Source organism: Myxine glutinosa, chromosome 9 (genome assembly GCF_964187855.1).
Source record: "Myxine glutinosa chromosome 9, kmMyxGlut1.1, whole genome shotgun sequence".
Lineage (NCBI taxonomy): Eukaryota > Metazoa > Chordata > Myxini > Myxiniformes > Myxinidae > Myxine > Myxine glutinosa.
The window spans coordinates 75,252,791-75,280,013 of NC_136269.1; the positions used below are offsets into that span (position 1 = coordinate 75,252,791).

Sequence of the window (27,223 nt, forward strand, 5' to 3'; positions counted from 1 at the left end):
GGTGTCTTCTTTTTCCTTCATTGGGCCAGCGTAGCGCGATTAGTTAACATTCGGGCACAATCGGGTAACTTGTACGGATACGGCGGCCATCCCGCTCGGCCCACCATACCATCAAAGTCGTATCTGTAACAATTGGTGTCGGGAGTGAGATTCGAGGCCCGACCAAATTTTGAAGAAAAAAAAAACGAATAGAGGAAAAAAAAAAAAAAATTTGGTCAAAATTTGGAGCGGCCGAAATTTGTTTTGTTTTACGAAACTCGAATTTTGCAAGTCGCGCTATGGCGGATCAAGACGGCTGGGGTCCGGTAGGGGAGAGTGAGGTAGGGTCGATCCAGGACCAAAATGAGGGACAGGAGGAGAGCGAAGCAGTGAGGGCGGCAGGTTCGCAAAATAGCGCCGTCACGCACGAAGAAGCGGGCGCGCAAAATGGCGCCTCGCTGATCACCGCGCCAGCGACCGTGGCAGCGCCCCCGATGGATTGGGGCCTTTTTTTCATACAAATGAAGGCCCTTATGGCCCAGAATAGCGAGAAAATGAGGGAGGAAACGAGGGCTAATAGTGAGCGGTTGGAAAACCAAATGGGGGTAATGGGAAACCAAATGGGGGTAATGAGGGACGAAGCGAGGGCTCAGAGTGAGCAAATGGGGGTAATGAGGGACGAAGCGAGGGGTACCGGTGAGGGGTTAGACAATAATTTTAAGGAGTTAGACAAGAAATTTGAGGGATTAGACAATGGGATAGAAGGGGTGAAAAATGGGTTAATGGGGGTAGAAAACAGAATGGCCGCTCAAGAGAATCAGTTAAAGGGAGTGAAAAATGGGTTAGAGGGGTTAGAAAACAGTATGGAAGGCAAATTGAGGGACATGAGGGACCAAGCGGAAAGGGAAGTTAAACAAATGGAGCAGCAGATAGAGGGGGTCAGAATGGGGGTAGAAACCAAACTGGATGCTCACAGGGAGGAAATGGAGCAGATGAGGGTGGCATCTGGGCAGGAGATGCAAGTGATGGGAGAGGAGATCAGAAGAGGAGTGAGTGAGGAGGTCGGAGGAGTGCGCGAGGAGGTGAGGCACTGTAAGGAGCGCATGGAGAAAGAGGTGAGAAAGGGGACTGTAAAATTGCAAGGTGGTATAGAGGAGTTGACGCTGGGAGTAGAACAACTGACAGTGGGACAAAAGGAGTTGGGGGACCAGGTAAAGAAGAACACAGCGGTAATAGAGGGTTTAAAATCGACACAGAAGGAGATGAAAAAGGACGTAGGGGTAATTAAAAAAGAGTGTCAGACGGTACATGAGGACCTGACGAGGAAAATGGACAAGGTGGTAGAGGTAATGGAGGTTAAAGAGCGGGAGGTGCGGGAGCACATAGAAAAAAATAAAGTGGAGTTAGAGGAAGAACTTAAAGGGGCGCACGAAGAGATGAAGGAGATGAAGCACAAATTAGAAGAAGTGGAAGAAGGGATGAGTGAAATTAAGAAGCGACGGAGAGGGGATAAGAAAGAGATAAAAGAGGAGATAAAAGAATTGGTCCAAAGTCTGTGTTCGGATCGTGATGATGTGCTCATTAACCGGATGAGGGATTCGCAGGTGATGGAGGAGAAGCGAAGAGGAAGAGGACCCGGTGTAAGTGGTGACCAATATGGTCGTGCGTATGATGCGCCAGGTGATTTAAGAGGCTTGGGGGTCGAGATAGACCCGGGTGTTCGTGAGAGGCCGTTGGTGAAGTGTGTGACAGGTCTGGTGTGCGAAAGAGGAGGTGTGCGAGAAAGTCCGACTCTGGGGTGTGTGAGGAAAAAGTGCGTGCCAAGGAGTGAGTGTGCTGGCGGGAGTGAGTCGGTCGTAGCGCGTGTGCGAGGGAGCACATGGAAGCGTGGTGTGGTGAGTGTTACAGAGGGTGTGACCGGAGAGTGTGCGCAAGAGTGTGCGCGAGAAAGGTGTGTGACGGACAGGTGCATGAGGAAAGAGTGCGCTGTCAGAAGTAAGGAAGAGTGTCCACCTGTGGTGAGTGTTACAGAGGGTGTAACGGGAGAGTGTGCGCGAGAAAGGTGTGTGACGGACAGGTGCATGAGGAAAGAGTGCGCTGTCAGAAGTAAGGAAGAGTGTCCACCTGTGGTGAGTGTTACAGAGGGTGTGACGGGAGAGTGTGCGCAAGAGTGTGCGCGAGAAAGGTGTGTAACGGACAGGTGCATGAGGAAAGAGTGCGCTGTCAAGAGTAAGGGTGAGTGCGCTGTCAGGAATGGAGGTGAAAGTAGTGAGAGTGACATGGAGCGTGAGTTAGTTGTGACAGGTGAGCGAGGATGTACACCTGGGATGAAAGGATGCACACCTGGAATGGTAGAGCGTGAGTGGGAATGCACGCTGGAGTTGGTGGTGAGGCACGTGGTTGGGTGTGCGAATGAGGGCACACCTGTGATTGTCACAGAGGAGGTGACCGAGGAGGGGGCGCGAAGCGGTGTATTGGTGAGGTGTGCGAGCAACGAATGTGTGCCAAAGTGTTCGGTGGTCAGGTGTGTGACCAAGGCTGTGAGTGGAATGAGGGTACCTGGGTGTGTAAGGAAAGGTACGAGGAGCATGGGCACGGCTGGAGGTGTGAGCAAGGAACGGGCTGCGGGGTGTAAGCGTCCAGGTGAAGCATCGACGTTAGACGGGGTAGAGTGTAGAACGACTTATAGCCGAATCGGGCCCTCGGTGCGTGCCGGGCCTCGCTTTGAACGGCCGCGTCCGTGCTCCACTAGGCGGAGCGGGCGGCTGGATAGGAAGGGTCGTCATGGCGACCACGTTTTGTTGAGACGTGCCGGCAGGTCGAGATCGGGACATTGGATGGCTCCACGCCGAGGTGATGCGTGGGATCTCGGCCCGGGTAAGCCCCCGTCCCTGCACCGAGTGCCGGACGCATCCAGCCGCTGGCACAAAACAACCAGCATCCATTGCTTGGCTTTACGAAGCCGGGCTTTGGACAGGGATTGGCGCACCGAGAGGTATTAGTGAGTCGACTGGGTGATGAGGTTAGTGTTTTGGACCCAAAATTGGAGAAAAACAAAATTTGATGATTGGCAAGTGATTGGCAGATGATGGGCAGTGATTGGCCAAATTTTTGATTTGTTGAAATTTGATGTGCAAAATTGGTAGTGAGAGACCCCCGATGTGGTGGGATGGCAAATCCACCATCCCTCACAGGAGTGGGGCAAAGGAGCAATAGTTTATGGGGTGTATGGCAGTGAAAACTAGCCCGGGTGGGTTAGGATATGGCGTGTAGGGATCTAGCAAGGATTGACATTAGGTAACGTTAAGATTAGTTAGTGACTGATACCTGTAGTGGGGACGCAGGTAGATTAGTATGGATGATAATGACGAGGGAGCGCAATAGTTTAAAGGGACGACTGGGAAGCGCAAGTTTCAGAAGGGAGTAGTTAGCTGAGATGATGCTGTGTGTGTGAGGATTGAACAGGTGTGATTGCACAGGTGTGCAATTGAACAGGTGTGTGGAGCAGTGTATGAGTAGTGAGTGAGTGGATCAGCGCGAATGCGCTTGGGGAGAGAAGGGTGCAGGTGGCACCAGGTGTGAGAGCACAGGTGTGCAGGTACAGGTGTGTGGAGAGAGTTGGAGTGAGTGGTACGGAGTGGTGTGCATGGTGCGAAGGTGTGGATGGGGGAAGAGTGGACCCCTTTCACGAGCACCCGGGGCGGGTAGTGTAAGTGTTAGGTAGAGGGTGCAGGTAAATTGTGGTTGGATATTGGCATTTGTGGTGCGGTTGCAGAATGGTGTTGTGAATGGGTGCATTAGTGTTGTGGAAATGGCGGGGCGTGTAGCCTGTTAGTGTGTGTAGTTGGTTGGGCACTCCACCACTGTGAGGATGTCGGCCAGGTGAGGCCGCAGGTGGGCTCTGGGAGCCGGTAGAGTTGTGGATGGGGCCCGAGGATCCGGAGGATGGACCCGGGTAGCCCAGTGCCAGAGAGGGCACGGAGTGGGGAGAGCGCCAGAGGGCCTTCCCCAGGTAGATAGGTTAGGGTAAGGAGCAGGTAAGCTCGGAGGCAACTACAGTGGTGGAGGTGTGCAGGTGGGTAGACCCACTGGGAGAGGTACACGCCGCAGCCCAGAAATTGTGCGAGGGCACCGGGAGATGAATCGGGGGAGTGAGACCCCAAATTGAAGAGCACCACAGTTTGGCCAATGGGAATTGGTTTTTAGAACCCATAGTGTAAGAGGGCCAATGGTTTGGCCGGAGAAGGCCCCGGGTAGTGTAAAGTTGTTAAAGACATTTAGGAGATAGTTAGGATTGATGAACCTGTCGCACCATACGCAGCCACTTGCCTGTGGTGATGATGATGACTCCACACCTGTGTTTTCTTTGTTTGTTGCAGGAAATGAGATTGCTGTGAGGATTTGTGAGACGCATCACGACGTGGATGAGACATTGGGGTGATTCCATCTCTCCCTCCCTAGGAGGGACTGATGATGAATTGGTGATGGCAAATTTTGATGTTCAGTTGGTGATGGCAAATTTTGATGTTCAGTTGGAGATGGCAAATTTTGATGAGAGTTGAAAATGGCAAATTTGATTGGTTAGGAGGGAGAGAAGACGAATTTGGTATATGGGAGGAACGGGGAAGACAGTAGGGATGTTTGTTGATTTGTAAAGTAGATGTTTATGGGTAGTGTTGTGTTTTGTGGATACAGTAAGGGGTAAGGGAGGGGCCATGTAGGTTACCTGGTGGGGGGGGGGGCGTACGATAGGAACGTACCTGTCTCACCTGGTTCCCATGTGCCCCCAGTGTGCATTACCTTATATTGCGTGCACTTTTGCGCCCTTACCACCTTACTCACTTGTTTCTTCTTTTGTCTCCCACCTCCGAGGATCTGGCTTTGGGGTAGAGAGAGAGGAGAGAGAGGTGCTGGCGACGCAGTTGTGGGCCTGCACTTTCGCTGCTTGCTGCCGGGATCGATACACCATATGGACCGCAATGTTTGTGGCCACCCACGATGGACCGCAGTTCGTTTGCGGCCAAGCACCACCCGGGGATGGACCTATGGGTCAACGTGGCACCTATGCCATACAGGTGAACCACTTTTAAGTAACACCAAGTGCACCACAAGAAGAGCAAGAGACACCTGCAGGGTTAGGGGTTGTTGAAGTTATTTTTATTCCAATGAACAATGGTGACTGCACCGATTGGTGGTGGGGTGGTGCTTTTGATGCTCGGGAAGGGTGCTCTGCACGTTATTAAAGGCCGTCGGCCACAGAGCACTCGTGGGTTGGTGTATCGATGTTGGCAAGCGCGCTCTCTCTATGCATAACATCTGCATGTGTTCCTCCAAAAACAGGTCCTGGATCGTAGTGTAAATAGCAGCGTAGTCTTGTAAATAATGCTCCCTACCGGCTGTATGTTTAGTTTGAGGATTCTTTCCGGATTCGGTTATCCTGTGGGTGTGTTTCTGAGAGGAGAAGGGTGCAACGTCGCAGGGGGACATATTTACTCATTTGTGAATATCTATAAAACTGTCGCACTCAGGGTAGAGTTAATAGTAGAGGGAACTACATTGCGTGCCACACTAAAGTAGGTAAAAATTTATCGGGTCGGGACGCCCCGAGGGTAGAGAAGGGTGCAATGTTGCGAATATGGAATTTGACCTCCATATCCGCTTGTAAATATTCCCCTATCTTCTCCGATACTCCCCAACTCTCCCCTTACCCCATTCCCTAGTCCCATTGTCTGTAAACAACACCCATTAGAGCCGATCTTCCCCTTCATTCCCCCATTAAATGTCGTGCCCAGGTCCCCCGCACCACACGTAGACAATTATAGGACATCTTGCTAGTTATTCTTAATCTATGTCAGTTAAGGACTTGTTTCCATTAATTATGACTCTTCGTTGCACCAGAATGTGATGATATGGCACCAGTAGGAGTTTAGGACCTTCCCATACCTCCCCGCATCTCTTCCCATCATCTCAAGCTCCAACAACAACCACAACAACAGCGGCTTTGCGTCCTCACTCCGGCTCGGTTGGCCGCCATTGAACATGTGCTCGACGGGGTTACCCAGAAAGGGGCTCCCTGTCGGCCCCTCGTCAAGGGCGGAGCCGGTAACCCCCGCACCCAATGAGAAGCCATGGGCCGATGCCATATGGGGCGGAGCTAACGAGCGAGGGCGTGACTCCCCGCCGGATATACGCGGCCCCGCGCCGGACGTGACGTCAGATGCGCCCCGAGCTTGGAAGGACAAGACGCCACCCTCCCGAGCGCTGAGCGACCTCCCCGGCATCTCCACCAAAGTCGCGACCCACGAGCGCTGAGCGACCTCCCCGCATCTGCTGGACACCACCGTACGTGATTCTGTCCCTGAGCCAGGTGCACCTGAGCCATCGACTGCCGCTTTCCTTGCCATCAAATCCCGTGTGAGTCAGCGTTGTCCCGTTTATCTGTGGTCTGTCTAGGGTTAATATAAGGTTGTGTCTAAGTGCCCACCTTCCTATGTTTCCCTCTTGTCCCTGTAATCTAACCTTTTCCGCCTTAATATAACCTCCTCCGGAGGTCTTGAGAACTGAACCCCTGGTGTCGTATTGTGTCATTATAACCCAGCCGGGTGTCTTCTTTTTCCTTCATTGGGCCAGCGTAGCGCGATTAGTTAACATTCGGGCACAATCGGGTAACTTGTACGGATACGGCGGCCATCCCGCTCGGCCCACCATACCATCAAAGTCGTATCTGTAACAGTATGATACATTTAGCGGTTTCTTTGAGTTAAGTCTTCTATTTAACATCTCCTCCGTTTTAAGATTAGGAGTATATTCATTGATATACCAACACAAATCATTAATAACAAATTTATTATTGTCGCCAAAAGCATTTTCAGCCCCAAAAAGCAATCTATTTACATTATCATTCCTTTGTAGTTGAAATCTAATTTTAAGACCATACAAAACTTTATCATAATCACAAAATCCAAATATACCTTTAAGAGGTACTGCTACGGTAAAACTATTCTCAGCTTTTGCGTCATCATTATACATTGACTTCCTTTGACTATAACCAGGGTCTGTGTTTGTTCCCGTTGACATATCAGGAATAAAGCCTTCAACAGCTCCCTTACCCATTCTATCACCAAACGAATATAGTGTAAATTTCATCATTTCAGATGTAGCAGAGACATAATCAACCGCTTCAACCTCTTGTGTTCCAATATACAGGCGAACACTGTCAAACATTTTCCAGAAGAAATCATTTACGAGTGTAGCATTAGTATTATTCGCAGCCTTAGTGAATTTAAATTTACACAGCAAGAAACTATCAGCTATATTCAAGTAAGTTTGTTGATTATTTATTTCAAAACTTTTTGTTCCGTTTGAATTCCAGTCGGTTCCTGTAATAGCATTTACCTTAAAATAGTCTTCCTTTTTAGTAGAGTTTGAAATGATAATCGTATCATCCAAATCATAGATACTATCAATCGCTTCCATACTTGTATTTATATAGTATTAAAATTGTTGAAACCCTGACCCAAGTATTTTAATGATTTTTTGTCGTTCTTGTGAAGATAGTTGAGTTTTACCTTTTTTAATTTCTTTGATTGCTTGTAATTTATGGGACTCCTTTTGAGCATCTTTTATACTCTTTACAACACCTGCTACATTTCCCATGAGAGAAGCAGTTGAACCAATTAGGTCTTTATGTTTAAGAATGGTTGAACCAATACCCATTAGAGTATCAATTATCCCATCTCCTTTATTTCGAAATTGATGACCCACACCCCGTTGTCTCTTAGGTTTATAGTATCCTTTACCCACATACCTTGTATAGTCTGGTGAAAGGAACATGCCCTCCCCTGTAATTATTTTATATTTTCCCAACTCGTGTTTTCTTACAATAACCATTATTTATTTATTGAAAAACTTCACGTAGGTGAATTCTGATGGATATAATTTCATCATTAAAGGATATCATATGATTATCTTGGTCGGTTATCCTAAAATTTACTCTGTATATGGTTTTTCCTGACACAGGTAAATAGACAAGATTTTTTGGTTCCATATTAAATTTATAACCAATCGGGGTTGAGTATGCACTGAATGAAAATATTGTATTTGTTCTTATTCCATCGTTATAAGCACCATCAATCAAATCACAATGAATTAATACTGAATTTATACCGGAGGATATTTGGATAACATTATCACTGTAAAACGTCCCGTTATTTTCAATCTTTTTTGAAGAGAAACCCAATAGCTCTCTGAACGAATTTTCAATCGTGAAATCAACTTTATAATTATTTTTCAGTTTAATAGTTGATTTTGAAGTGTGTGTTTGAATATCTATTACAATATTTTTTGGTTCATCACCTTTTTCTTTCATAAGGCGAGAGACTTCTGAAGATATTTGAGAAATCTCGTAAGCTCCAGGTGAAACAGTTATAGTTTTGTAGGCAGTGCCTGGATTATAACTAAACTTGTTGTTTTTCTCTGTGATATTAAAAAGGGTATTGTAAGTTTCCATTGACAACAAAGATGCCTCATATGAGGTAAGGGGGTCAAGTTGTAGTGGGTAAGGGAATGAAGCTGTGTAATCGCTCGTTGTGAAATTAAAACTAAGAATTGTGCTTCTCATCTTATTTAATATCTAATAAAATATCTTTGTATTGACATTTATTAATTATTTTCATGTTCATCAACTGATCTAAAATGGCTGAGGATTCATTAAAACAATTGTTGTTTCCAGCCTTCTTACTACCTAACAACAATAATAGCCTATTAACTAATTGTGATGGGTCATTTGGAAGAAAACTAACACCCGAACCAAGCTTACTTAAAGCATCAATAATATGTTTCTCCTTCTCATTCTTCTTACTTTTACCAGCAACAGAAACTCCATAATCAAGTGCATTTAGCAACTCAATATATACCCTATCTTCCTCTCTTTCCATATCAAGTGGTTCCTCAAAATATTTTGAACCGCTGAATCCGGGGTTTGTTAGAAGAAACATTAATCTTGGAGTTAATTTAACATTTGGTTGAGTAGAACTCAAGAACATCAATTCATCATTAAATATCAATACCTTTTCTTCCACAAGATGAAACACTGCTGGTTCTTCTGTTGGAATGAGACCTGCTCTGGTTTTTGAACCCGCCGAATATTCATTGTTTTGAAGAGCTTCCACAACATAATTAGGGGGTTGATTTACCTCCTCAAGTTTCCGAAATAATCCCTCGTCATCATATTCTAATTCACCAAGTTCTTGTTTTGTTATCTGACTAAAATCTTTGAGCATTTGAAGTTTTTTCGGAGTAAATTCTACCGTGGGTACTGTAGGTGAGTGTTGAGTTTTCAAAAGTGGTTTAAAGAATTTCTCTTGTTTTCTTTCAAAGGCTTCTTCACCAGTTAGTTTCTGTCTCCGTTTCTTCTTTATCTCTTCCTGTTGTTTAACAACTTTTGAAACTAATTGTTGATGTTCCTTAAACTTTCTTTCTCTTTCTTCAGTATTCATTTTCTGTATTTATTTATTGAAAAATATCATTTAGTATCTCATCTTGTTTCACAACAATATATTTATATTTTCCAATCGTGTGTTTCATATAATTTTCAAATTCTTTTTTACTACATAACGTAGAGCAATTATCTCTCCAAAAATTATTTACATCTATTGAATTTAACTTAAATAAAATAAAAGTATTGGCATTGTTTCTTATTGAGCGTCGAGGGAGTTGAAAATATGATTGACTAAGATATATACAATTACAAGAAGAATGTCTCCCTCTTGTATAGTAGCTATCCATTACTGTTTGGTTTCTCTCATTAACACAATCATCAAAGATGACGAGGTTCTTTTTTGATTTATCTAAATCTTGAGGTGAAGGTATATCATCCGTATTATCACTGAGAATACAAGTTATGGGTTTCGATTTTGATTTCTGTGTATCACAAAATAATTGTATTATATCTTCAATATTATAATCATTCAGTTTGTTTTGAAGTTTAAATAAACCGATAATGTCTTCCTTTTTAAGACCTGCATTAAAACCCTGTGAGAGTAGTTGATACTCGGGTTGAAAACTTGACTTTGTAAAAATTATTAAATTATCATAATCTAAAAAATTAGGACCAAGGAGCATCTTTAAAAGTAAACAGGTTTTCCCACATCCGCTTGAACCAACTATTAGACATCTCAATGAATTTGGAATGTTTTTATGGTTATTAAATTTTATCTTATTTTCCCAAACGGGTAAAAAATCATTCATTTATATATTTGGAAAACAAGTCATCCAACTTTTTTTGAGCTATTTTAGAAACTCTATATTTTATCCTGAGTTCTGGTTTAATTTCAAAATAATTCATTATTTTATTTATGTAGTATCTTGTATTAACATTTCCATTAAAATTATTTTGAATAATAAATATCATTAAACCCTTATACATTTCCTCAATACAAAGAGTCTCTTTCCTTGTAAGAAATGGTGTATTATCACCATAATGCTTAACATTCATCTCTCTTATTAATCTTGTAAAGTAATTCATTTTTGGTTCTAATTTAAAAGAGTTATATGTTTTTTTATATTTCTTATTATCATTAATTAGAATATAATCACAGAATAAACATTGTTTATATGAATCCTCATCATTAAGCCCCACTCTATCACAAGCCGGACAATTCTCTAATTTATCATATGGAGAGTCTGGAAATTCTAAATATCCTTCAGAACTTATCATATTTATGTGGTAAATTTTTACTTAAACTAAACGCAAGTTTATTCATTAATAAATACAATGTTTCAAAGCACAAAAGACAAATTTCAATCAATCTCTACTTCGGTGGAAGATATAGAAAAATATGTCAAAGATGTTAAATTGAACAAAGATAAATATGGAAATTTTTGGGTAAAACCAGTTATGGAAAATAACATGAGCCCCTCTATTTCATTTAAAGGAAGAGCTCTAACTATACCTGGAAAGACATCCATTAAAGTAAATCTAACAAAAGTTTCTCCTCTACTCCTGGCAATTTATTCAAAGCTTGAAAAAGTGATTGACCACGATACTTTGAAAAAGAATGATAAGACCATTAATAATTCTAGAGGAGACATTTGTATTTTCTTTAATAATCCAAAGGGTGTAGATCTAAGTAAAATGAATGATGTTAATATTTCTGGTGAAATGTCATTTCGTTCTATGATAGTTAGAGATTATTTAAAGATAACTTTTGATATAAAAATTGTAGAGATTGAATCTGTTAATGAAAGAAAGTATATAGATATTGATGGGAATATTTTTCTTGCTAATTAAATATGAGTCAATACAGCAGTGAAGATTTTACTATTTCATTGAACTCGGACGATAGTGATGATAGTATTTCATTGAACTTGGCTGATGGTGATGATAGTATTTCATTGAACACAGATGATAGTTATGATACTAATAGTTTGTGCTCAAATGATAGTTATGAGAGTAGCTTTATTGATGACTCTGAGTATGATTCTGAGTATTCATGTGATAGTTATGACTTAGATGATTCTGAGTGAAAAAGTGTTTTAGTTTAAGCACAGTGATATATATAAAACGGAGCTGTAAAGCTCAAAAGTGTTTTATTTTAAGCACAGTGATATATATAAAACACCACGTTTTCTCACGCTATAAATATGGTTTATTGTGATACTTGCGAGAAGGAAGTAAAATATTATAAACAACATATTCTCACCGCAAAACATACATACAACATTTTAAACAAACTTTCCCCTCTTCCACCTGAAACAAAACACTGTTCTACATGTAATAAAAATATCCTCAAGAAAGGCTTCAAAATACATCTTAAAACAAATCTACATTTATCAAATTTTATCACAACTAAAAACTCTGATGGAGCATTCAAAGGACATATTAAAATAAGAGTCTTTAACTTCAAACCTCCTGAACCAGAGTCTATAGTTGATGCTGTAGAAATAGTTAAACCTGCTGTTCAAACGTTGATTGAAAAAACACTAAAGGAAATGAAACCACTTAAATTTTATATGGGAGTAAAATTAGAAATGACAAAGGATGAAGGAGTTATAGATGCACCATACATGAGAACTGAGCCACACTTTATATCTTCATATCAAGATTTTAAAACATCAGGAGTCTATGATGAACTTATTAAACAAGAGCAAGATGTGGATAATTCAATCGTAGGAAGTGGATTCAATATAGGAAAAATTATTTACATAGACATTCATATTCTTAAATCAGATCCTCTAAAAGCTTCTTCTTACATTGATTTACCCAGTGTTATCAAAAATAGAAAAGCAGTTATCAATATCAAAAATAAAGACAATAAATGTTTTCTCTGGTCTATTTTAGCACACTTACATCCTCCACATTTTCATGATGAAAGAGTATCTCATTATAAAAAATATGAGAATACATTAAATACGAAAGATCTAAAGTTTCCGATGACTTTAAATGATATTCCTAAATTTGAAAAGATGAATAATTTATCAGTTAATGTTTATGGTCTAACAGAAACAAACAACATTCAGGTTTTAAAGCTTTCTGACAATTGTAAACAAACTCATATTAATCTTCTATATTTTAATTCAGACGAAAATTCACATTATACATACATCAAAGATATTGCTAAATTAATAAAACCACAAGTCTGTAAGAGAACAAATAAAATATATATTTGTTTGCGTTGTCTTAACTTCTTCAATTCACAAGAAAGATTAGATAAACATTCAAATTATTGTGGCGAACATAAATCAACGGTAATCAATATGCCTAAAGAAGGCTCAAAGATCACATTCAAAGATGAAAATAAAAAGATCAAACATCCATTTGTTATATATGCTGATTTTGAAAGTATTTTAGAAAAAATTGATACTGCTTCTCAAGATCCAAAAGAATCATACACAAATAAATATCAAAAACATACTCCTTGTGGTTTTTGTTATTATATCAAATCATCCGTTGGTGATAAATATAACAAGTTAGAGATGTATAGAGGCTCAAATACCCCAGAGGAGTTTGTGAAACGACTAGAAAAAGACTGTGTTCGATTAACCAAGATAATGAGAGAAACCAATAAACCAATGTCCTTAACAAGTAAAGAAAAAAGGGAATTTATAAAAAACAATGTCTGTCATATTTGTGAGGAGAAAATTGGTAAAGGTCTAAAGGTTAGAGACCATTGTCATCTCACTGGTAAATATAGAGGTCCGGCTCATCAAAGTTGTAATATTAATTATCAACTCCCCTCTTTCATTCCTGTCTTTCTTCATAACAACGCTCATTATGATACACATCTATTTATCAAGGAACTCTCAAAGACTTCTGGAAGTATCTCAGCAATTCCAAACACGGATCAGAAATACATTTCATTCACAAAAACAATTCACACATCTCCTATTACTCATATCAGATTTCTTGATACATTTAAATTCATGGCAAGTCCATTGGTTAACTTGGTTCAAAATCTAAAAGAGTTTCCATGTCTTTCAGAGTATTTTTTAGATAAAGATTTTCTAACACAAAAGGGAATTTACCCCTATGACTATATGGACTCATTTGAGAGATTCAATGAAACACAACTTCCTTCAAAAGAAAATTTCTATAACAAATTAAATAATAGTCATATATCTGATAAAGATTATGTACACGCACAAAATGTTTGGGAAAAATATAACATCAAGAATCTTGGCGAGTATCACGATTTGTATCTCAAAACTGATGTGCTTTTATTGGCCGATGTATTTGAAGCCTTTAGATCTGTTTGTCGCACTGGATATGGATTGGATCCTGCTCACTACTACACAGCACCTGGATTGGCCTGGAGTGCGATGTTGAAAATGACAAAACAAGATTTGGATTTGATAACCGATGTTGATATGCTTTTGATGATTGAAAAGGCAAAAAGAGGTGGAATTTCACAAGTCTGCTCGAGTAGATACGCAAAAGCAAATAACAAATATCTTCCAAATTATGATCCAACGAAAGAGAGTTCTTACTTGATGTACTATGACGCGAACAACCTGTATGGCTGGGCAATGTCTCAGGCTCTTCCTTATGGAAAACTTAGATGGGTAAAGGAAAAAGACTACAAAAACGTTTTACAAGATGTATGTATCTCTACACAAAAAGAATTGGATGAAGAAAAAGTTGGTTATTATTTTGAAATTGATTTAAAATATCCAGAGGAACTCCATAACCTACACAAAGATCTCCCATTTGCTTGTGAGAAAGCAAGTCCAAAGAAAGAATGGTTGAGTGATTATCAACGATCGTTTGATAAAGGTGAATCAACAGAAAAATTACTTACTACATTATATAACAAGAAAAATTATGTTCTACACCAAAGAAATTTGCGACAATATTTATCAAAAGGTCTAAGAGTAGAGAAGATCCATAGGGTTCTAAAGTTCAATCAAAGTCATTGGTTAAAGGGGTACATTGATTTTAATACACAAAGAAGAACAGAGTCAAAAACAGATTTTGAGAAAGACTTTTATAAATTGATGAATAATGCGGTCTTTGGTAAGACTATGGAGAATGTGAGGAAAAGACAAAATATCAGACTATCAACATCTTGGGAACAAGCATCAAAATTAATTAATAGACCGAGTTTTACTCGAGCTGAGGTCTTTACTGAGAACTTTTGTGCGATCCATTTGATTAAAGAGAGTATTGAAATGAACAAACCTATTTATATTGGAACAACAATTCTTGATTTATCAAAGTCATTAATGTATGATTACTTTTATAATAACTTGAGGAAGAAATATCAAAATGATGTTAATCTACTTTATATGGATACAGATAGTTTTATTTTGAAAATTAATACCAACGATGTTTATTCAGACATGAAAAGAGACATTAATATCTATGACACGAGTAATTACAGTCCAGAGAGTGAGTTGTTCTCTTCTAAAAATAAAAAGGTGATTGGAAAGTTCAAGGATGAATTAGGAGGAAATGTTATGAGTGAATTTGTGGGATTGAGGTCAAAGGCTTATGCTTATAAATACATTGTGAATAACGTTGAAAAGACTGATAAGAAGTTAAAAGGTGTAAAGAAAAATGTTATTAAAGAAACAATAAACTTTAAGGATTATTATAACTGTTTAACAACAAAGAAAGAAGAGTTTAGAAAGATTAATGGAATAAGAAGTTATAAACATCAATTATATTCAGAAGAGATAAATAAGAAAGCATTGGGGGCTTTTGATGATAAGAGGTTTATTTTAGAAAATGGAATTGATAGTCTCCCTTATGGTTATATAAGTATATAAGTGATAAGATATATATAAGTGATAAGATATATATATAAGTGATAAGATATACATAAGTGATAAGATATATATAAGTGATAAGATATATATAAGTGATAAGTTAAAAAGGGGGGGGGTTGGGGATTTTAACGGGCTACCGCCGCCTTTTTTACTATTATATAAATGATAGAACCAAGTATCAACCAGACTAAAGAGTGGAGGTGTAATCAACCTTGGTATATAAATGGAAAACATAATGAATGTGAAAAATATCAAATAGGTATAATTGAAAAGGCAACTGGTAAAAAAGTTCACAAAACAAATAAGAGAATTAATTTAAATACCGGTGAATTGGGTAAAAAAGATGGAAATATTTTTGAGTGGACGGAAAACTTTGATGGTTGTCAGGAAAATATATACTTTAATTTTAAAATGGTGTGTGGCACTGGAGGCGCTCAAACAAGAACATTGAGGGAGGTTTACCATTTTATCTTAGCTCAGTTAAAATATCTTAATAAAGAACCAAACTCAAACATATTTTTTGTTAATATATTAGATGGTGAAGAGAGTGGCAAGAGAATTAAATTATTTCCCACGCATAAACAAATATTTGTAGGGTCGTTGTTTGAGTGGGTTATATTCACCAGATGATATTAAGAGTAAAAGGTTAAAAGGTTCATAAGGTCAGAAGGATCACAGGTGTTTAAGTGGTCTAATGAATAAGGATAGCATGTCAAAAGGTTAGAAGGTTCGTAAAGAACAGGGTGAGAGAAATAGAGGTCTTTAGGGGCAATATGGAAGTGAATGGGTCAAAGATTAATCTGCCAGATGATATGTAGAAGAAGGATGATAGGTCTATAAGAGAAAACAAATATTTGTAGTGTTTGAGTGGTCTAATGAACAACATTAAGGATAGGTACTACAGACAAAAGGTTCATAAAGATGAGGGTGGGAGAAATAGAGGTGTTTATGATTTTTGAAAAAGACAAGGGGGTAAATGACATTAGATAGGGATTTCCCATGTTAAACGGAGGTGTCCCAGAAGCAACATTATTACACTACTTACGACATCTTTCTGAACCCTGCTGGACTTCACATGACCTCTATCTGAACCCTGCTGGACTTCACATGACCTCTTTCTGAACCATGCTGGACCTACTGCGACCTCTTTCTGTACCCTGCTGGACCTCCTATGACCTCTTTCTGAACCCTGCTGAACCTCCTCTGACCTCTTTCTGAACCCTGCTTGACCTCCTACGACATCTTTCTGAACCCTGCTGGACTTCACATGACCGTGCCTTTTCACTGACGGTCTGCCAGTCTTCGTTGGTCGACGTTGCAGATCCCAGTGTTCTTCAGGAAGCATGGGCGAGCTTTCGCAGGCAGCCAGAACAAATGACAAATTCCTCCTCCAACCATATTTGAACGTTGGGCCTGGCCAGCAGGTTCGTGAAAGACTTGAGCCCAGCTTGACCCTCGTTCCGATGGCGGTGAAACCTTGGGTTTCTCTGTTCCTCAAGGAAGTAGAACTAAAAAAGCAGGTTTGGAACGGGAAGATGACGTAATCTGTTGCCAAATCCTTGACGCGAGGGTCGCGACTGTATTTTAAAGAGGTGACCAAGGTTACTCAATCGTCACCAAGGGGTGGACTACCACTCCAATGAATTCGACTTCAGGAAAATATGTTGAAGAAGCAAAGCGACCACGCGACTTCATTAAATATTGCTAAAGTGAAGTCAAAATCAGTTTTGAGCCAGGTAGGAGTCGAACCTACAATCTTCTGATTCGTCATCAGACGCGTTATCCATTGCGCCACTGGCCCATGTGACTACTAGCTATCACCTATCACTCCTACTGATATGTTTTAGTGCTGCAATAATGAGTGATCAACGTAAGGGGTCTCCGGTTGTCGCAGACGTGCACGTTCCTGAGCCACGCGCACAAAGGCCTCTGACAAGTACTCGGAATTGCAGCTGAACACAAATGAATGCACCAACTTTTCTGAACCCTGCTGGACTTCACATGACATATATCTGAACCCTGCTGGACTTCACATGACTCCTTTCTGAACCCTGCTGGACTTCACATGACCTCTATCTGAACCCTGCTGGACTTCACATGACCTCTTTCTGAACCCTGCTGGACCTACTGCGACCTCTTTCTGTACCCTGCTGGACCTCCTATGACCTCTTTCTGAACCCTGCTGAACCTCCTCTGACCTCTTTCTGAACCCTGATTGACCTCCTACGACATCTTTCTGAACCCTGCTGGACTTCACATGACCGTGCCTTTTCACTGACGGTCTGCCAGTCTTCGTTGGTCGACGTTGCAGATCCCAGTGTACTTCAGGAAGCATGGGCGAGCTTTCGCAGGCAGCCGGAACAAATGACAAATTCCTCCTCCAACCATATTTGAACGTTGGGCCTGGCCAGCAGGTTCGTGAAAGACTTGAGCCCAGCTTGACCCTCGTTCCGATGGCGGTGATACCTTGGGTTTCTCTGTTCCTCAAGGAAGTAGAACTAAAAAAGCAGGTTTGGAACGGGAAGATGACGTAATCTGTTGCCAAATCCTTGACGCGAGGGTCGCGACTGTATTTTAAAGAGGTGACCAAGGTTACTCAATCGTCACCAAGGGGTGGACTACCACTCCAATGAATTCGACTTCAGGAAAATATGTTGAAGAAGCAAAGCGACCACGCGACTTCATTAAATATTGCTAAAAGTGAAGTCAAAATCAGTTTTGAGCCAGGTAGGAGTCGAACCTACAATCTTCTGATTCGTAGTCAGACGCGTTATCCATTGCGCCACTGGCCCATGTGACTACTAGCTATCACTCCTACTGATATGTTTTAGTGCTGCAATAATGAGTGATCAACGTAAGGGGTCTCCGGTTGTCGCAGACGTGCACGTTCCTGAGCCATGCGCACAAAGGCCTCTGACAAGTACTCGGAATTGCAGCTGAACACAAATGAATGCACCAACTTTTCTGAACCCTGCTGGACTTCACATGACATATATCTGAACCCTGCTGGACTTCACATGACTCCTTTCTGAACCCTGCTGGACTTCACATGACCTCTATCTGAACCCTGCTGGACTTCACATGACCTCTTTCTGAACCCTGCTGGACCTACTGCGACCTCTTTCTGTACCCTGCTGGACATCCTATGACCTCTTTCTGAACCCTGCTGAACCTCCTCTGACCTCTTTCTGAACCCTGATTGACCTCCTACGACATCTTTCTGAACCCTGCTGGACTTTACATGACCTATATCTGAACCCTGCTGGACTTCACATGACCTCTATCTGAACCCTGCTGGACTTCACATGACCTCTTTCTGAGCCCTGCTGGACCTACTGCGACCTCTTTCTGTACCCTGCTGGACCTCCTATGGCCTCTTTCTGAACCCTGCTGAACCTCCTCTGACCTCTTTCTGAACCCTGCTTGACCTCCTACGACATCTTTCTGAACCCTGCTGGACTTCACATGACCGTGCCTTTTCACTGACGGTCTGCCAGTCTTCGTTGGTCGACGTTGCAGATCCCAGTGTACTTCAGGAAGCATGGGCGAGCTTTCGCAGGCAGCCGGAACAAATGACAAATTCCTCCTCCAACCATATTTGAACGTTGGGCCTGGCCAGCAGGTTCGTCCAAGACTTGAGCCCAGCTTGACCCTCGTTCCGATGGCGGTGATACCTTGGGTTTCTCTGTTCCTCAAGGAAGTAGAACTAAAAAAGCAGGTTTGGAACGGGAAGATGACGTAATCTGTTGCCAAATCCTTGACGCGAGGGTCGCGACTGTATTTTAAAGAGGTGACCAAGGTTACTCAATCGTCACCAAGAGGTGGACTACCACTCCAATGAATTCGACTTCAGGAAAATATGTTGAAGAAGCAAAGCGACCACGCGACTTCATTAAATATTGCTAAAAGTGAAGTCAAAATCAGTTTTGAGCCAGGTAGGAGTCGAACCTACAATCTTCTGATTCGTAGTCAGACGCGTTATCCATTGCGCCACTGGCCCATGTGACTACTAGCTATCACTCCTACTGATATGTTTTAGTGCTGCAATAATGAGTGATCAACGTAAGGGGTCTCCGGTTGTCGCAGACGTGCACGTTCCTGAGCCACGCGCACAAAGGCCTCTGACAAGTACTCGGAATTGCAGCTGAACACAAATGAATGCACCAACTTTTCTGAACCCTGCTGGACTTCACATGACCTCTTTCTGAACCCTGCTGAACTTCACATGACCTCTATCTGAACCCTGCTGGACTTCACATGACCTCTTTCTGAACCCTGCTGGACCTACTGCGACCTCTTTCTGTACCCTGCTGGACCTCCTATGACCTCATTCTGAACCCTGCTGAACCTCCTCTGACCTCTTTCTGAACACTGCTTGACCTCCTACGACATCTTTTTGAACCCTGCTGGACTTCACATGACCGTGCCTTTTCACTGACGGTCTGCCAGTCTTCGTTGGTCGACGTTGCAGATCCCAGTGTACTTCAGGAAGCATGGGCGAGCTTTCGCAGGCAGCCGGAACAAATGACAAATTCCTCCTCCAACCATATTTGAACGTTGGGCCTGGCCAGCAGGTTCGTGAAAGACTTGAGCCCAGCTTGACCCTCGTTCCGATGGCGGTGATACCTTGGGTTTCTCTGTTCCTCAAGGAAGTAGAACTAAAAAAGCAGGTTTGGAACGGGAAGATGACGTAATCTGTTGCCAAATCCTTGACGCGAGGGTCGCGACTGTATTTTAAAGAGGTGACCAAGGTTACTCAATCGTCACCAAGGGGTGGACTACCACTCCAATGAATTCGACTTCAGGAAAATATGATGAAGAAGCAAAGCGACCACGCGACTTCATTAAATATTGCTAAAAGTGAAGTCAAAATAAGTTTTGAGCCAGGTAGGAGTCGAACCTACAATCTTCTGATTCGTAGTCAGACGCGTTATCCATTGCGCCACTGGCCCATGTGACTACTAGCTATCACTCCTACTGATATGTTTTAGTGCTGCAATAATGAGTGATCAACGTAAGGGGTCTCCGGTTGTCGCAGACGTGCACGTCCCTGAGCCACGCGCACAAAGGCCTCTGACAAGTACTCGGAATTGCAGCTGAACACAAATGAATGCACCAACTTTTCTGAACCCTGCTGGACTTCACATGACCTCTTTCTGAACCCTGCTGAACTTCACATGACCTCTATCTGAACCCTGCTGGACTTCACACGACCTCTATCTGAACCATGCTGGACTTCACATGACATATATCTGAACCCTGCTGGACTTCACATGACTCCTTTCTGAACCCTGCTGGACTTCACATGACCTCTATCTGAACCATGCTGGACTTCACATGACCTCTTTCTGAACCCTGCTGGACCTACTGCGACCTCTTTCTGTACCCTGCTGGACTTCCTATGACCTCTTTCTGAACCCTGCTGAACCTCCTCTGACCTCTTTCTGAACCCTGATTGACCTCCTATGACCTCTTTCTGAACCCTGCTGAACCTCCTCTGACCTCTTTCTGAACCCTGCTTGACCTCCTACGACATCTTTCTGAACCCTGCTGGACTTCACATGACCTCTATCTGAACCCTGCTGGACTTCACATGACCTCTTTCTGAACCATGCTGGACCTACTGCGACCTCTTTCTGTACCCTGCTGGACCTCCTATGACCTCTTTCTGAACCCTGCTGAACCTCCTCTGACCTCTTTCTGAACCCTGCTTGACCTCCTACGACATCTTTCTGAACCCTGCTGGACTTCACATGACCGTGCCTTTTCACTGACGGTCTGCCAGTCTTCGTTGGTCGACGTTGCAGATCCCAGTGTTCTTCAGGAAGCATGGGCGAGCTTTCGCAGGCAGCCAGAACAAATGACAAATTCCTCCTCCAACCATATTTGAACGTTGGGCCTGGCCAGCAGGTTCGTGAAAGACTTGAGCCCAGCTTGACCCTCGTTCCGATGGCGGTGATACCTTGGGTTTCTCTGTTCCTCAAGGAAGTAGAACTAAAAAAGCAGGTTTGGAACGGGAAGATGACGTAATCTGTTGCCAAATCCTTGACGCGAGGGTCGCGACTGTATTTTAAAGAGGTGACCAAGGTTACTCAATCGTCACCAAGGGGTGGACTACCACTCCAATGAATTCGACTTCAGGAAAATATGTTGAAGAAGCAAAGCGACCACGCGACTTCATTAAATATTGCTAAAGTGAAGTCAAAATCAGTTTTGAGCCAGGTAGGAGTCGAACCTACAATCTTCTGATTCGTCGTCAGACGCGTTATCCATTGCGCCACTGGCCCATGTGACTACTAGCTATCACCTATCACTCCTACTGATATGTTTTAGTGCTGCAATAATGAGTGATCAACGTAAGGGGTCTCCGGTTGTCGCAGACGTGCACGTTCCTGAGCCACGCGCACAAAGGCCTCTGACAAGTACTCGGAATTGCAGCTGAACACAAATGAATGCACCAACTTTTCTGAACCCTGCTGGACTTCACATGACATATATCTGAACCCTGCTGGACTTCACATGACTCCTTTCTGAACCCTGCTGGACTTCACATGACCTCTATCTGAACCCTGCTGGACCTACTGCGACCTCTTTCTGTACCCTGCTGGACCTCCTATGACCTCTTTCTGAACCCTGCTGAACCTCCTCTGACCTCTTTCTGAACCCTGATTGACCTCCTACGACATCTTTCTGAACCCTGCTGGACTTCACATGACCTCTATCTGAACCCTGCTGGACTTCACATGACCTCTATCTGAACCCTGCTGGACTTCACATGACCTCTTTCTGAACCCTGCTGAACCTCCTCTGACCTCTTTCTGAACCCTGCTTGACCTCCTACGACATCTTTCTGAACCCTGCTGGACTTCACATGACCGTGCCTTTTCACTGACGGTCTGCCAGTCTTCGTTGGTCGACGTTGCAGATCCCAGTGTACTTCAGGAAGCATGGGCGAGCTTTCGCAGGCAGCCGGAACAAATGACAAATTCCTCCTCCAACCATATTTGAACGTTGGGCCTGGCCAGCAGGTTCGTGAAAGACTTGAGCCCAGCTTGACCCTCGTTCCGATGGCGGTGATACCTTGGGTTTCTCTGTTCCTCAAGGAAGTAGAACTAAAAAAGCAGGTTTGGAACGGGAAGATGACGTAATCTGTTGCCAAATCCTTGACGCGAGGGTCGCGACTGTATTTTAAAGAGGTGACCAAAGTTACTCAATCGTCACCAAGGGGTGGACTACCACTCCAATGAATTCGACTTCAGGAAAATATGTTGAAGAAGCAAAGCGACCATGCGACTTCATTAAATATTGCTAAAGGTGAAGTCAAAATCAGTTTTGAGCCAGGTAGGAGTCGAACCTACAATCTTCTGATTCGTAATCAGACGCGTTATCCATTGCGCCACTGGCCCATGTGACTACTAGCTATCACTCCTACTGATATGTTTTAGTGCTGCAATAATGAGTGATCAACGGAAGGGGTCTCCGGTTGTCGCAGACGTGCACGTTCCTGAGCCACGCGCACAAAGGCCTCTGACAAGTACTCGGAATTGCAGCTGAACACAAATGAATGCACCAACTTTTCTGAACCCTGCTGGACTTCACATGACCTCTTTCTGAACCCTGCTGAACTTCACATGACCTCTATCTGAACCCTGCTGGACTTCACATGACCTCTTTCTGAACCCTGCTGGACCTACTGCGACCTCTTTCTGAACCCTGCTGAACCTCCTCTGACCTCTTTCTGAACCCTGCTTGACCTCCTACGACATCTTTCTGAACCCTGCTGGACCTCCTATGACCTCTTTCTGAACCCTGCTGAACCTCCTCTGACCTCTTTCTGAACCCTGCTTGACCTCCTACGACATCTTTCTGAACCCTGCTGGACTTCACATGACCTCTATCTGAACCCTGCTGGACTTCACATGACCTCTTTCTGAACCATGCTGGACCTACTGCGACCTCTTTCTGTACCCTGCTGGACCTCCTATGACCTCTTTCTGAACCCTGCTGAACCTCCTCTGACCTCTTTCTGAACCCTGCTTGACCTCCTACGACATCTTTCTGAACCCTGCTGGACTTCACATGACCGTGCCTTTTCACTGACGGTCTGCCAGTCTTCGTTGGTCGACGTTGCAGATCCCAGTGTACTTCAGGAAGCATGGGCGAGCTTTCGCAGGCAGCCGGAACAAATGACAAATTCCTCCTCCAACCATATTTGAACGTTGGGCCTGGCCAGCAGGTTCGTCCAAGACTTGAGCCCAGCTTGACCCTCGTTCCGATGGCGGTGATACCTTGGGTTTCTCTGTTCCTCAAGGAAGTAGAACTAAAAAAGCAGGTTTGGAACGGGAAGATGACGTAATCTGTTGCCAAATCCTTGACGCGAGGGTCGCGACTGTATTTTAAAGAGGTGACCAAGGTTACTCAATCGTCACCAAGAGGTGGACTACCACTCCAATGAATTCGACTTCAGGAAAATATGTTGAAGAAGCAAAGCGACCACGCGACTTCATTAAATATTGCTAAAAGTGAAGTCAAAATCAGTTTTGAGCCAGGTAGGAGTCGAACCTACAATCTTCTGATTCGTAGTCAGACGCGTTATCCATTGCGCCACTGGCCCATGTGACTACTAGCTATCACTCCTACTGATATGTTTTAGTGCTGCAATAATGAGTGATCAACGTAAGGGGTCTCCGGTTGTCGCAGACGTGCACGTTCCTGAGCCACGCGCACAAAGGCCTCTGACAAGTACTCGGAATTGCAGCTGAACACAAATGAATGCACCAACTTTTCTGAACCCTGCTGAACTTCACATGACCTCTATCTGAACCCTGCTGGACTTCACATGACCTCTTTCTGAACCCTGCTGGACCTACTGCGACCTCTTTCTGTACCCTGCTGGACCTCCTATGACCTCTTTCTGAACCCTGCTGAACCTCCTCTGACCTCTTTCTGAACCCTGATTGACCTCCTATGACCTCTTTCTGAACCCTGCTGAACCTCCTCTGACCTCTTTCTGAACCCTGCTTGACCTCCTACGACATCTTTCTGAACCCTGCTGGACTTCACATGACCTCTATCTGAACCATGCTGGACTTCACATGACATATATCTGAACCCTGCTGGACTTCACATGACTCCTTTCTGAACCCTGCTGGACTTCACATGACCTCTATCTGAACCCTGCTGGACTTCACATGACCTCTTTCTGAACCCTGCTGGACCTACTGCGACCTCTTTCTGTACCCTGCTGGACCTCCTATGACCTCTTTCTGAACCCTGCTGAACCTCCTCTGACCTCTTTCTGAACCCTGATTGACCTCCTATGACCTCTTTCTGAACCCTGCTGAACCTCCTCTGACCTCTTTCTGAACCCTGCTTGACCTCCTACGACATCTTTCTGAACCCTGCTGGACTTCACATGACCTCTATCTGAACCCTGCTGGACTTCACATGACCTCTTTCTGAACCATGCTGGACCTACTGCGACCTCTTTCTGTACCCTGCTGGACCTCCTATGACCTCTTTCTGAACCCTGCTGAACCTCCTCTGACCTCTTTCTGAACCCTGCTTGACCTCCTACGACATCTTTCTGAACCCTGCTGGACTTCACATGACCGTGCCTTTTCACTGACGGTCTGCCAGTCTTCGTTGGTCGACGTTGCAGATCCCAGTGTTCTTCAGGAAGCATGGGCGAGCTTTCGCAGGCAGCCAGAACAAATGACAAATTCCTCCTCCAACCATATTTGAACGTTGGGCCTGGCCAGCAGGTTCGTGAAAGACTTGAGCCCAGCTTGACCCTCGTTCCGATGGCGGTGATACCTTGGGTTTCTCTGTTCCTCAAGGAAGTAGAACTAAAAAAGCAGGTTTGGAACGGGAAGATGACGTAATCTGTTGCCAAATCCTTGACGCGAGGGCCGCGACTGTATTTTAAAGAGGTGACCAAGGTTACTCAATCGTCACCAAGGGGTGGACTACCACTCCAATGAATTCGACTTCAGGAAAATATGTTGAAGAAGCAAAGCGACCACGCGACTTCGTTAAATATTGCTAAAGTGAAGTCAAAATCAGTTTTGAGCCAGGTAGGAGTCGAACCTACAATCTTCTGATTCGTCGTCAGACGCGTTATCCATTGCGCCACTGGCCCATGTGACTACTAGCTCTCACCTATCACTCCTACTGATATGTTTTAGTGCTGCAATAATGAGTGATCAACGTAAGGGGTCTCCGGTTGTCGCAGACGTGCACGTTCCTGAGCCACGCGCACAAAGGCCTCTGACAAGTACTCGGAATTGCAGCTGAACACAAATGAATGCACCAACTTTTCTGAACCCTGCTGGACTTCACATGACATATATCTGAACCCTGCTGGACTTCACATGACTCCTTTCTGAACCCTGCTGGACTTCACATGACCTCTATCTGAACCCTGCTGGACTTCACATGACCTCTTTCTGAACCCTGCTGGACCTACTGCGACCTCTTTCTGTACCCTGCTGGACCTCCTATGACCTCTTTCTGAACCCTGCTGAACCTCCTCTGACCTCTTTCTGAACACTGATTGACCTCCTACGACATCTTTCTGAACCCTGCTGGACTTCACATGACCTCTATCTGAACCCTGCTGGACTTCACATGACCTCTATCTGAACCCTGCTGGACTTCACATGACCTCTTTCTGAACCCTGCTGAACCTCCTCTGACCTCTTTCTGAACCCTGCTTGACCTCCTACGACATCTTTCTGAACCCTGCTGGACTTCACATGACCGTGCCTTTTCACTGACGGTCTGCCAGTCTTCGTTGGTCGACGTTGCAGATCCCAGTGTACTTCAGGAAGCATGGGCGAGCTTTCGCAGGCAGCCGGAACAAATGACAAATTCCTCCTCCAACCATATTTGAACGTTGGGCCTGGCCAGCAGGTTCGTGAAAGACTTGAGCCCAGCTTGACCCTCGTTCCGATGGCGGTGATACCTTGGGTTTCTCTGTTCCTCAAGGAAGTAGAACTAAAAAAGCAGGTTTGGAACGGGAAGATGACGTAATCTGTTGCCAAATCCTTGACGCGAGGGTCGCGACTGTATTTTAAAGAGGTGACCAAAGTTACTCAATCGTCACCAAGGGGTGGACTACCACTCCAATGAATTCGACTTCAGGAAAATATGTTGAAGAAGCAAAGCGACCATGCGACTTCATTAAATATTGCTAAAGGTGAAGTCAAAATCAGTTTTGAGCCAGGTAGGAGTCGAACCTACAATCTTCTGATTCGTAATCAGACGCGTTATCCATTGCGCCACTGGCCCATGTGACTACTAGCTATCACTCCTACTGATATGTTTTAGTGCTGCAATAATGAGTGATCAACGGAAGGGGTCTCCGGTTGTCGCAGACGTGCACGTTCCTGAGCCACGCGCACAAAGGCCTCTGACAAGTACTCGGAATTGCAGCTGAACACAAATGAATGCACCAACTTTTCTGAACCCTGCTGGACTTCACATGACCTCTTTCTGAACCCTGCTGAACTTCACATGACCTCTATCTGAACCCTGCTGGACTTCACATGACCTCTTTCTGAACCCTGCTGGACCTACTGCGACCTCTTTCTGTACCCTGCTGGACCTCCTATGACCTCTTTCTGAACCCTGCTGAACCTCCTCTGACCTCTTTCTGAACCCTGCTTGACCTCCTACGACATCTTTCTGAACCCTGCTGGACTTCACATGACCGTGCCTTTTCACTGACGGTCTGCCAGTCTTCGTTGGTCGACGTTGCAGATCCCAGTGTACTTCAGGAAGCATGGGCGAGCTTTCGCAGGCAGCCGGAACAAATGACAAATTCCTCCTCCAACCATATTTGAACGTTGGGCCTGGCCAGCAGGTTCGTGAAAGACTTGAGCCCAGCTTGACCCTCGTTCCGATGGCGGTGATACCTTGGGTTTCTCTGTTCCTCAAGGAAGTAGAACTAAAAAAGCAGGTTTGGAACGGGAAG

The 27,223-nt window shown here is 43.6% G+C and overlaps 4 non-coding genes across 4 annotated transcripts; all 4 read right to left on the reverse strand.

Moving 5' to 3' along the window:
• Positions 1-17,965: 17,965 nt before the first annotated feature.
• On the reverse strand, positions 17,966-18,038 carry TRNAR-ACG (transfer RNA arginine (anticodon ACG)). The gene has a single exon. It is a non-coding gene; the product is annotated as a tRNA-Arg (tRNA).
• Positions 18,039-19,173: 1,135 nt separating this feature from the next.
• Positions 19,174-19,246, reverse strand: TRNAR-ACG (transfer RNA arginine (anticodon ACG)). Its single transcript has one exon. It is a non-coding gene; the product is annotated as a tRNA-Arg (tRNA).
• Positions 19,247-20,125: 879 nt separating this feature from the next.
• Positions 20,126-20,198, reverse strand: TRNAR-ACG (transfer RNA arginine (anticodon ACG)). Its single transcript has one exon. It is a non-coding gene; the product is annotated as a tRNA-Arg (tRNA).
• Positions 20,199-23,787: 3,589 nt separating this feature from the next.
• TRNAR-ACG (transfer RNA arginine (anticodon ACG)) lies at positions 23,788-23,860 on the reverse strand. Its single transcript has one exon. It is a non-coding gene; the product is annotated as a tRNA-Arg (tRNA).
• Positions 23,861-27,223: the final 3,363 nt, after the last annotated feature.